The sequence below is a fragment of the Arachis hypogaea genome, chromosome 17, assembly GCF_003086295.3.
Source record: "Arachis hypogaea cultivar Tifrunner chromosome 17, arahy.Tifrunner.gnm2.J5K5, whole genome shotgun sequence".
NCBI classification, from domain to species: domain Eukaryota; kingdom Viridiplantae; phylum Streptophyta; class Magnoliopsida; order Fabales; family Fabaceae; genus Arachis; species Arachis hypogaea.
This window is the reverse complement of record NC_092052.1, coordinates 75008736-75021159: the sequence shown is the minus strand read 5'-3', so window position 1 is coordinate 75021159 and position 12424 is coordinate 75008736. Positions and strand designations below refer to the sequence as shown.

Below are 12424 nucleotides of genomic sequence, written 5' to 3'. Positions count from 1 at the left end.
CTGAATTCTAAGTTCCTATAGATGCCAATCACTCTGAGCTTCAATGGATAAAGTGAGATACCAAAACTGTTCGGAAGCAAAAAGCTACTAGTCCCGCTCATCTAATTAGAATCTGAGCTTCACTCAAAAACTCTAAGATATTATTGCTTCTCAACCTATTAGTCTTCTATTTTATTTGTCTAGTTGCTTGAGAACAAGCAACAGTTTAAGTTTGGTGTTGTGATGAGCGGATATTTTATACGCTTTTTGGGGTTAATTTCATATAGTTTTTAGTATGTTCTAGTTAATTTTTAGTTTATTTTCATTAGTTTTTAGGAAAAATTAATATTTCTGGACTTTACTATGAGTTGTATGTTTTTCTATGATTTCAGATATTTTCTGGCTGAAATTGAGGGAGCTGAGCAAAAATCTGATTCAGGCTGAAAAAGGACTGCTGATGTTGTTGGATTCTGACCTCCCTGCACTCAAAATGGAATTTCTGGAGCTACAAAACTCCAAATGGCGCGCTTCCAATTGTGTTGGAAAGTAGACATCCAGAGCTTTCCATAAATATATAATAGTCCATACTTTGCTCAAGGTTAGATGACGTAAACTGGCGTTCAACGCCAGCTCTCTGCCCAATTCTGGCGTCCAGCGCCAGAAACAAGCTGCAAGTTGGAGTTCAACGCCAGAAAAGGATCCAAAGCTGGCGTTGAACGCCCAAAAAAGCCCCAGGCACGTGAAAGCTTTAGTCTCAGCCCCAGCACACACCAAGTGGGTCCCAGAAGTGGATTTCTGCAATATCTGTTATAATTTACTCATTTTCTGTAAACCTAGGTTACTAGTTTAGTATTTAAACAACTTTTGGGGATTTATTTTGGACCTGATGACATTTTTAGATTTGAACTTTGTACTCTTTGACGGCATGAGTCTCTAAACTCCATTGTTGGGGGTGAGGAGCTCTGTTGTGTTTCGATGAATTAATGCAACTATTTCTGTTTTCTATTCAAACACGCTTGTTTCTATCTAAGATGTTTATTCGCACTTCAATATGATGGATGTGATGATCCGTGACACTCATCATCATCCTCAATCTATGAACGCGTGCCTGACAACCACCTCTGTTCTACCTTCGATTGAATGAACATCTCTTGGATTCCTTAATCAGAATCTTCGTGGTATAAGCTAGAATCCATTGGCAGCATTCATGAGAATCCGGAAAGTCTAAACCTTGTCTGTGGTATTCCGAGTAGGATTCAGGGATTGAATGACTGTGACGAGCTTCAAACTCACAAGGGCTGGGCGTAGTGACAGACGCAAAAGGATCAATGGATATTCCAGCATGAGTGGGAACCGACAGATGATTAGCCGTGTGGTGACAGCGCACCTGGACCTTTTTCACTGAGAGGACGGATGGTAGCCATTGACAACGGTGATCCACCAACACACAGCTTGCCATAGGAAGAACCTTGCGAGCGTGAAGAAGAAGACAGGGAGAAATCAGAGATTCAGAAGACAAAGCATCTCCAAAACTCCAACATATTCTCCATTACTGCAGAACAAGTATTTAATCCATGCTCTTTTATTCTTCAAAATTCATACTGATAATTATAATTGATTCCCTGACTAAGATTTACAAGATAGCCATAGATTGCTTCAAACCAACAATCTCCGTGGGATTCGACCCTTACTCACGTAAGGTATTACTTGGACGACCTAGTGCACTTGCTGGTTAGTTGTGCGGAATTACATATTGTGAAGTAATTTTTGCATACCACTACTCCTTTTGGTGGATTTGGTGGATTTGTTAAGTGTTCCTCGATGTCCTGGAATTCTTCTTCTGAATCCTCTTCTCCAACAATGTTTTTCCCTCTTTCAGCTCTTCTTAATCTCCTGAGGGTTCTTTCGTCTTGTTCACAAAAAGTGGGTATAACTCTCCTTGTACCTGACATACACCCAAAACAAAAAGAATCACACAAAACCCAGAAAGACAATAACACTTCAACCCATTGCTAGAGTGAAATTTTAGTTAGCTTAAGCAAAGATTCAAACAGTTAGTGTGTTAGTTAAGAATTAAAGAAACAGAAAAGAAAAAGTGCTTGATCAAGATCTCCACTTCACTTAATCATTGTCAATCTAATCAATCCCCGGCAACGGCGCCAAAAACTTGATGGTGTATTTTGGAAAACGAAACGAATTTCCAAACACCTAAAACTAACCGGCAAGTGTACCAGGTCGCATCAAGTAATAATAACTCACATGAGTGAGGTCGATCCCACAGGGATTGAAGGATTGAGCAATTTTAGTTTAGTGGTTGATTTAGTCAAGCGAGTCAAGTATTGGTTTGAGTGGTTTGTAATTGACAGAAGCTAAATTGCATGAAATGTAAAGAGAGAGGGCAGAATTGTAGTAAATTAAAGATAACAGAAAGTAAAAGTGATGAATCTTAAAGAACAAGTAAATTAAATTACAGAAACTTAGATTGCAAGAAATGTAAATGACTGAATCTTAAAGTGAAAGAAAGATAAATTGCTTGAATTATAAAGGGGATTGGGAACTGGGATTACAGGAATTTAAACAAGCAGAAGTAATTTGCAATAAACAGAAGAGCAAAAGATGAATTGAATTTAAGTAGATCTCAATCAGAAGAGTAAAAATGCTTGAAGAATTAAAACAGAAAGTGACTGATGCTTAGTTGCAGCAATTTAAAAGAAGGTTGAAGACCTCAGGAGTGGAAGAGACTAGAAAACAAGTCTAGATCTCAAATCCTTCCTTGATCTAACAAGAACAATTGCAAAAGAAAAATGAAAAAGTAAATTACAGAAGAAGTAGAAGGATGGAAGCAGTAAACAGAATTGGAATTCAAATCTCAGATTCTAAAATTATGCAGAAAGTAAACAAGAGATCTCAAGGTGAGATTGAAACAGAAGTTCTTCAATTCTCCACCCAAGATCCAAGATGAAAAGTAAAGAGTGCTCAAGAAAGAACAAGGAAGAAGAGAGATCAATTCTCCTTCCCAATTCTCCAAGATCCAAATTCCAAGTAAAAACCTCAAAATTACAAAAATAAAAATTAAAAGAAGCAAAAAGGTAAAAGTTCAAAATCAAAGTAAAGTCCTCTCTAAATCAAACTAGCTTCTATTTATACATTTTCTATTATTGGATTTTAGAATTTGGGTGGGCTTTTTAATTTGGTGAAGATTTGAATTTAATTGGATTTTTAGTTGAATTTTAGCCCATGTGTTGCTCCTAGGAGGATGCTCTGCTCTTGTGGGGAGCGGAGCATTGAAGCTTGTCTTGGGGCTCCTTGTTGCGTGCCAAGGCTTGGAGGGAATCAGGATAGCGCTCCGCTCTTGTGGGGAGCGGAGCATTGGCTTCCTTGGTGTGTGTCTTGTGCGCCTTGCCTTGCCTCCCTGCCCGTGTCAATGTTGCGCGCCTCATGCTCCCTGGCCGTGTCATGTTGTATGTGTTGCACCAAGGAGTAGCGCTCTGCTCTCCTTGGGAGCGTAGCATTCCTTGTTCTTGGGTGAGGTCCCAAGTTCGAAACCTTGGGAAGGCATGCTGGCTCTTTTTCTTTGTGAAGGAAATAAGGGTTGAGTGGGAGTGCCTTGGGTTCGAAACTTGGGGATGCTTTTGGCCAATTTTTGGCTTATTTTCCTTGTGAGTAGTGCTCTCCCACTACCCTTTGCTCATGAGTTCGAACCTAGGAGCAAGCATTGGCAAAATATTTCCTTGGAATTATTTGTGATTGGAGCCCGATAATGCTCTCAAGGAGAGCAGAGCATCATTCTTCTCTTCTTTATTTCTTGGCCCCAAATTGTGCTCCGCTCTCAATGGGAGCATAGCATCATACTTTGCTCTTTTTGGCTCATAGTTTGGCTCCCTTGAGAGAGTGCTCTGCTCCTGAAGAGAGCATTGTACTTCCTTCTTCCATGTGCCAAGCTTCCTAGTTTCCTTTGCCATATTCTTCTTTCCCTTGGGCCACGCTTTCTTAGGCCACGCTTTCTTATTTTCTTCTTTTCTTCACCTACAAGTAATCAAAACAACCAATCAAAGTATCACCAAATTCACAAGGTTTATAAATCAATAAAAATCAATTAAATTTAGCTTGAACCTCATGATTTAGTATCAATTAAATGGTGGTTGATTGATTCAAGGAAACCATGCAATTTCACTCCAAATTACTTACTTGTAATGCAAGAAAGTGCATAAATTCTAATAAAATAAAGAAAAAGACTAGTAAAACTAGGCTAAGACGATGACTTGTCATCAATGAGACGAACAGCACCAATAAGGATACGTTGCCGAACAAAGTGACAATCATTCTCAATGTGTTTGGTGCATTCATGAAACACATCAATATGGGCAATCTGAATAGGACTGTGGTTGTCACAAAAAACATCAGTTGGGGATGACTAAGGAGCACTCAAGTCTTCGAGAAGCCAACGAATCAAGATAACTTCAGTAGTGGTGTTAGCGAGAGCACGGTATTCAGCTTCTGTGCTTGATCAAGCAGTGAATATTTGCTTTCTAGCTCGCCAGGAAATGAGAGAGTTTCCAAGAAACAAACAATAACCAGTAGTGGAACGACGATCAGTGGGATCACTAGCCCAATCAACATCTGAGTATGCCTGAAGGGATAAAGATGAATGGGCAGAAAAATAAAGGCCATGGAATAGGGTGCCTTTGATGTTGCAAAGAATATGAAGAACTACCGCATAATGAGTAGTACGAGGAGCTGACAAGAACTGGCTACGAACATGAACTGGATAGGCGATGTCTGGTAGGGTGACAGTTAAGTAGACGAGTCCTCCAACTAGCTGTCGATAAATAGTAGGATTATCCAAAACAGTGCCATCCATAGGAGTAAATCGAACATTAAGCTCAAGAGGAGTAGACTCTGTGCGACTATCTATAATTCTGGCTCAAGCAAGAAGATCTGAAGCATATTTAGCTTGAGAGAGATAGATGCCATTATCGGTGGATATGACTTCTAGACCAAGAAAATAGCTGAGAGAACCAAGATCTTTCATCTCAAAAGTAGGCTGAAGGGACACCTTGAGATTAGAGATACCATCAACATCATCTCCAGTAATGATCATGTCAACAACATACAGAAGTAGAAGAACAATTCCACGTTCACTTTTACGAATGAAGAGAGCATTCTCATGAGGGCTGCAAGTGAAACCAAGACTGCATTTGGTAGTACTGAACTTGTCAAACCATTCACGAGGAGCTTGCTTAAGTCCATAGAGTGCCTTGTGAAGGAGAAAAACTTTTCTAGAAGGACAAGGATAACCCGGAGGGGGTTTCATATAGACCTTCTTTTTCAAATCTCCATTAAGAAATGTATTCTTCACATCCATCTAACTGAGAGACCATTTTTTGACCGCAGCATTGGCAAGAAGAGGTCGAACAGATGTGAGACGAGAAACAGGAGCAAAAGTCTCTTCATAGTCAATACTATACTCTTGCGTACAACCCTGAGCAACCAATTGTGCCTTATAATGGTCAATAGAACCATCAGAGTGAGTCTTGATCTTGTATACTGGTGCACGAAATTGTGATCATCAATGGAGCCAACAACTTGGTACGCACAATTGTAATCTCAACTCTTTTTTACAATTCCGCACAACTAACCAGCAAGTGCACTGGGTCGTCCAAGTAATAAACCTTACGTGAGTAAGGGTCGATCCCGCGGAGATTGTCGGCTTGAAGCAAGCTATGGTCATCTTGTAAATCTCAGTCAGGCGGATTCAAATGGTTATGGAGAATTGATAATTAAAAGATGAATAAAATATAAAATAAGATAGAGATACTTATCTAATTCATTGATGAGAATTTTAGATAAGTGTATGAAGATGCTTTTTTACTCCTGAACTTCTGCTTTCCTATTGCCTTTATCCAATCATTCATACTCTGTTCCATGGCAAGCTGTATGTTGGGTTTCACCGTTGTCAATGGCTACCTCCCGTCCTCTCAGTGCAAATGGTCCAAATGTGCTGTCACCGTACGTCTAATCATCTGTCGGTTCTCGATCATGTTGGAATAGGATCCATTGATCCTTTTGCGTCTGTCACTACGCCCAACACTTGCGAGTTTGAAGCTCGTCACAGTCATCCCTTCCCAGATCCTACTCGGAATACCAGAGACAAGGTTTAGACTGTCCAGATCTCAGGAATGGCCGCCAATAATTCTAGCCTATGCCACAAAGGTTTTAATCTTAGATTAGAAACCCAAGAGATACACATTCAAGCTTGTTTGCATGTAGAACGGAAGTGGTTGTCAGCACGCGTTCATAGGTGAGAATGGTGATGAGTGTCACATAATCATCATATTCATCATGTTCTTGAGTGCGAATGAATATCTTGGAGAAGAAATAGGCTTGAGTTGAATAGAAAAATAATAGTACTTTGCATTAATTCATGAGGAACAACAGAGCTCCACACTTAAATCTATGGTGTGTAGAAACTCCACCGTTGAAAATACAAAAGTAATGAAGGTTCAGGCATGGCCGAATGGCCAGCCCCCAAAGCGTGATCAAGAGATCAAAAGATGAACTAAAGATTTCTCCGATGAAAATACAATAGCAAAAGGTCCTATTTATAGAGAACTAGTAGCCTAGGGTTTACAGAAATAAGTAAATGATGCAGAAATCCACTTCCGGGCCCACTTGGTGTGTGCTTCGGCTGAGCATTGAAGATTTCACGTGTAGAGGCTTCTCTTGGAGTTAAATGCCAGCTTTTGTGCCAGTTTAGGCGTTTAACTCCAGCTTTTATGCCAGTTCTGGCGTTTTGACGCCAGAAATTTTATGCTGACTTGAAATGCCGGTTTGGGCCATCAAATCTCCGGAAAAGTATAGACTTTTATATATTGCTGGAAAGCCCAGGATGTCTACTTTCCAACGCATATGAGAGCACGCCAATTGGGCTTCTATAACTCCAGAAAATCCATTTCGAGTGCAGGGAGGTCAGAATCCAGCAGCATCTGCAGTTCTTTTTCAGCCTTTGAATAAGATTTTTGCTCAGGTCCCTCAATTTCAGCCAGAAAATACCTGAAATCACGGAAAAACACACAAACTCATAGTAAAGTCCAGAAATGTGATTTTTGAATAAAAACTAATAAAAATATACTAAAAAGTAATTAAAACATACTGAAAACTACCTAAAAATAATGCCAAAAACGTATAAATTATCCGCTCATCACAACACCAAACTTAAATTGTTGCTTGTCCCCAAGCAACTGAAAATCAAATAGGATAAAAAGAAGAGAGTATACAATGAATTCCAAAAACATCTATGAAGTTCAGTCTTAATTAGATGAGCGGGGCTATTAGCTTTTTGCTTCTGAACAGTTTCGGCATCTCACTTTATCCTTTGAAGCTTAGAATGATTGGCATCTATAGGAACTCAGAATTTAGATAGTGTTATTGATTCTCCTAGTTCAGTATGTTGATTCTTGAACACAGTTACTTTATGAGTCTTGGCCGTGACCCTAAGCATTTTGTTTTCCAGTATTACCACCGGATACATAAATGCCACAGACACATAACTGGGTAAACCTTTTCAGATTGTGACTCAGCTTTGCTAGAGTCCCCAATTAGAGGTGTCCAGAGCTCTTAAGCACACTCTTATTATTTTGGACCACGACATTAACCGCTCAGTCTCAAGCTTTTCACTTGACACCTTCACGCCACAAGCACATGGTTAGGGACAGCTTGGTTTAGCCGCTTAGGCCAGAATTTTATTCCTGTGGTACGTCCTATCCACTGATGCTCAAAGCCTTGGATCCTTTTTATTTTACCCTTGCCTTTTGGTTTAAAGGGCTATTGGCTTTTTCTGCTTGCTTTTTCTTTCTCTTTTTACTCTCTTTTTTTTTGCAAGCTTTTCACTACTTTTTCTTGCTTCAAGAATCATTTTTATGATTTTTCAGATTATCAATAACATTTCTCCTTTTTTCATCATTCTTTTAAGAGCCAACAATTTTAACATTCATGAACAACGAATTCAAAAATATGCACTGTTCAATCATTCATTCAAAAAAACAAAAAGTATTGCCACCACATCAAAATAATTAATCTGTTTTAAAATTCGAAATTCATGTACTTCTTTTTCTTTTTGCAATTAAAAACACTTTTTATTTAAGAAAGGTGATGGATTCATAGGACATTCATAGCTTTAAGGCATAGACACTTAGACACTAGTGATCATGTAATAAGACACAAACATAAATAAAACATAAAGCATAATTTTCGAAAAACAGAAAAATAAGAACAAGGAAATTAAAGAACGGGTCCACCTTAGTGATGGCGGCTTGTTCTTCCTCTTGAAAATCTTTTGGAGTGTTTGAGCTCCTCAATGTGTCTTCCTTGACTTTGTTGCTCCTCCCTCATGACTCTTTGGTCTTCTCCAATTTCATAGAGGAGGATGGAATGCTCTTGGTGCTCCACCCTTAGTTGTCCCATGTTGGAACTTAATTCTCCTAGGGATGTGTTGATTTGCTCCCAATAGTTTTGTGGAGAAAAATGCATCCCTTGAGGCATCTCAGGGATTTTATGATGAGGAATTTCCTCATGCTCTTGTCCATGAGTGGGCTCTCTTGTTTGCTCAATCCTTTTCTTAGTGATGGGCTTGTCCTCATCAATGAGGATGTCTTACTCTATGTCAATTCCAGCTGAAATGCAGAGGTGACAAATGAGATGAGGGAAGGCTAACCTTGCCAAAGTAGAGGACTTGTCCGCCACCTTGTATAGTTCTAGGGATATAACCTCATGAACTTCGACTTCCTCTCCAATCATGATGCTATGGATCATGATAGCCCGGTCTATAGTAACTTCAGATCGGTTGCTAGTAGGAATGATTGAGCGTTGGATGAACTCCAACCATCCCCTAGCCGCGGGCTTGAGGTCATGCCTTTTTAGTTGAACTGGTTTCCCTCTTGAATCTCTCTTCCATTGAGTGCCCTCTTCACAAATGTCTATGAGGACTTGGTCCAACCTTTGATCAAAGTTGACCCTTCTAGTATAGGGGCGTGCATCTCCTTGCATCATGGGCAAGTTGAATGCCAACTGTATATTTTCTGGACTAAAATCTAAGCATTTTCCCCGGACCATTGTAAGCCAATTCTTTGGGTCCAAGTTCACACTTTGATCATGGTTCTTAGTGATCCATGCATTGGCAGAAAACTCTTAAACCATTAAGATTCTGACTTGTTGAATGGGGTTGGTGAGAACTTCCCAACCTCTTCTTCGAATCTCATGTCGGATCTCTGGATATTCACCCTTTTTGAGTTTGAAAGGGACCTCGGGGATCATCTTCTTCTTGGCCACAACTTCATAGAAGTGGTCTTGATGGATCTTTGAGATGAATCTCTCCATCTCCTATGACTCGGAGGCGAAAGCTTTTGCCTTCCCTTTCCTCTTTCTAGAGGTTTCTCCAGCCTTAGGTGCCATAAATGGTTATGGAAAAACAAAAAGCTTTATCTTTTACCACACCAAACTTAGAAGGTTTGCTCTTCCTCGAGCAAAAGAAGAAAGAAAAGAGTAGATGAAGAAAATGGAGGAGATGGAGGGGGTTTTGTGGTTCGGCCAAGGGGGAGAAGTAGTGTGTATGATGTGTGAAAATGAATGAGTGAAGATGGGTTTATATAGGAGTGGAGAGAGGGGGTAGGGTTCGGCCATGTATGGGTGGGTTTGGGAGGGAAAGTGGTTTGAATTTGAATGGTGAGGTAGGTGAGGATCTATGGTGGATGGATGTGGATTGGTGAAGAGATTTTAGAGAAGAGAGTAGGATTTGATAGGTGAGGGGTTTTTGGGGAAGAGGTATTGAGGTGATTGGTGAAGGGTATTTGGGGAAGGGTGTTATGGGGAGGTGTGAAGAAGAGAGAGAGAGACGAGGTAGGTGGAGATCTTGTAGGGTCCATAGATCCTGAGCTATCAAGGATTTCTCATCCTTGCACCATGTTGGCGTGTAAATGCCCCCTTGATTGCCAATCCTGGTGTTAAATGCCAGGTTCCTGCCCATTTCTGGCGTTTAACGCCAGCTTTTCTCCCCTTTCTAGTGTCTAAACGCCAGCTCTGTGCCCATTTCTGGCGTTAAACGCCAGCTTTTCTCCCCTTTATGGCATTTAAACGCCAGCTCTGTGCCCATTTCTGGCATTAAATGCCCAGAATCGTGCCAGACTGGGTGTTTAACGCCCATTCTGCTACCCTTAAACGCCAGTAAGCATCTCCTCCAGGGTGTGCTGTTTTTAATACTGTTTTTCATTCTGTTTTTGCTTTTTCAGTTATTTTTGTGACTTCACATGATCATCAACCTACAAAAAACATAAAATAACAATGGAAAATAAATAGATATGATTAAATAAAATTGGGTTGCCTCCCAAGAAGCGCTTCTTTAATGTCAATCGCTTGACAGTGGGCTCTCATGGAGCCTCACAGATACTCAGAGCATGATGATGGCCTCCCAACACCAAACTTAGAGTTTGAATGTGGGGGCTCTAATTGACTCTGCATTGAGAGAAGCTTTTCATGCTTCCTCTCCACGGTTACAGAGGGAGATCCTTGATCTTTAAACACAAGGGAGTCCTCATTCACTTGAAGGACCAATTCTCCTCTGTCAACATCAATCACAGCTTTTGCTGTGGCTAGGAAGGATCTACCAAGGATGATGGATTCATCCTTACACTTCCCAGTATCTAGGATTATGAAATCAGCAGGGATGTAGTGGCCTTCAACCTTTACCAAGACATCCTCTACAAGTCCATAAGCCTATTTCCTTGAATTGTCTGCCATTTCTAGTGAGATTCTTGCAGCTTGTACCTCACGGATCCCTAGCTTCTCCATCACAGAGAGTGGCATGAGGTTTATACTTGACCCCAGGTCACACAGAGCCTTCTCAAAGGTCATGGTGCGTATGGTACAAGGTATTGAGAACTTTCCAGGATCCTGTCTCTTCTGAAGTAATCTCTGCCTAGTCAAGTCATCCAGTTCTTTGGTGAGCAAGGGGGGTTCATCCTCCCAAGTCTCATTACCAAATAACTTGGCATTTAGCTTCATGATTTCTCCAAGGTACTTAGCAACTTGCTCTTTAGTAACATCTTCATCCTCTTCAGAGGAAGAATACTCATCAGAGTTCATGAATGGCAGAAGTAAATTTAATGGAACCTCTATGGTCTCTGTATGAGCCTCAGATTCCCATGGTTCCTTATTAGGGAACTCCTTGGAGGCAAGTGGACGTCTATTGAGGTCTTCTTTAGTGGAAATCACTGTCTTTCCCTTTTCTATGCATTCGGCCATGTGGGACGTGTTTATGGCCTTGCATTCTCTCTTTGGGTTTTCTTCTGTATTGCTTGGGAGATTACTAGGAGGGAGTTCAGTAATTTTCTTACTCAGCTGACCCACTTGTGCCTCCAAATTTCTAATAGAGGACCTTGTTTCAGTCATGAAACTTTGAGTGGTCTTAAATAGATCAGAGACTACAGTTGCTAAGTCAGAGTGGCTCTGCTTAGAATTCTCTATCTGTTGCTGAGAAGATGATGGAAAAGGCTTGCTATTGCTAAACCTATTTCTTTCACCATTACTGCTGTTGAAGCCTTGTTGAGGCCTCTGTTGGTCCTTCCATGAGAGATTTGGGTGATTTCTCCATGAAGGATTATAGGTGTTTCCATAGGGTTCTCCCATGTAATTCACCTCTTTCATTGCTGGGTTCTCAGGATCATAAGCTTCTCCTTCAGATGAAGCTTCTTTCGTACTGCCTGTTACTGCTTGCATGCCAGACAGACTCTGAGAAATCATATTGATTTACTGAGTCAATATTTTGTTCTGAGCCAATATGGCATTCAGAGTATCAATCTCAAGAACTCCTTTCTTCTGATTTGTCCCATTATTCACAGGATTCCTTTCAGAAGTGTACATGAATTGGTTATTTGCAACCATCTCAATGAGTTCTTGAGCTTCTGCAGGCATCTTCTTCAGATGAAGAGATCCTCTAGCAGAGCTATCCAATGACATCTTGGACAGTTCAGACAGACCATCATAGAAGATACCCATGATGCTCCATTCAGAAAGCATGTTAGAAGGACACCTTCTGATCAATTGCTTGTATCTTTCCCAAGCTTCATAGAGGGGTTCACCTTCCTTCTGTCTGAAGGTCTGGACCTCCACTCTTAGCTTACTCAATTTTTGAGGTAGAAAGAATTTGGCCAGAAAAGCACTGACCAGCTTTTCCCAAGAGTTCAGGCTTTCCTTAGGTTGTGAATCCAACTATATCCTAGCTCTGTCTCTTACAGCAAAAGGGAAGAGCATAAGTCTGTAGACCTCAGGGTCAACCCATTGGTCTTGACAGTGTCACAGATTTGCAAGAATTCAACTAAGAACTGATGAGAATCTTCCAATGGAAGTCCATAAAACTTGCAATTCTGTTGCATTAGAGAAACTAATTGAGGCT

At 40.6% G+C, this 12424-nt stretch overlaps 1 non-coding gene across 1 annotated transcript; it reads left to right on the top strand.

Moving 5' to 3' along the window:
* Window positions 1–12042: 12042 nt before the first annotated feature.
* Window positions 12043–12150, top strand: LOC112768244 (small nucleolar RNA R71). The gene has a single exon (XR_003185680.1). It is a non-coding gene; the product is annotated as a small nucleolar RNA R71 (small nucleolar RNA).
* The last annotated feature ends 274 nt before the right edge of the window (window positions 12151–12424 follow it).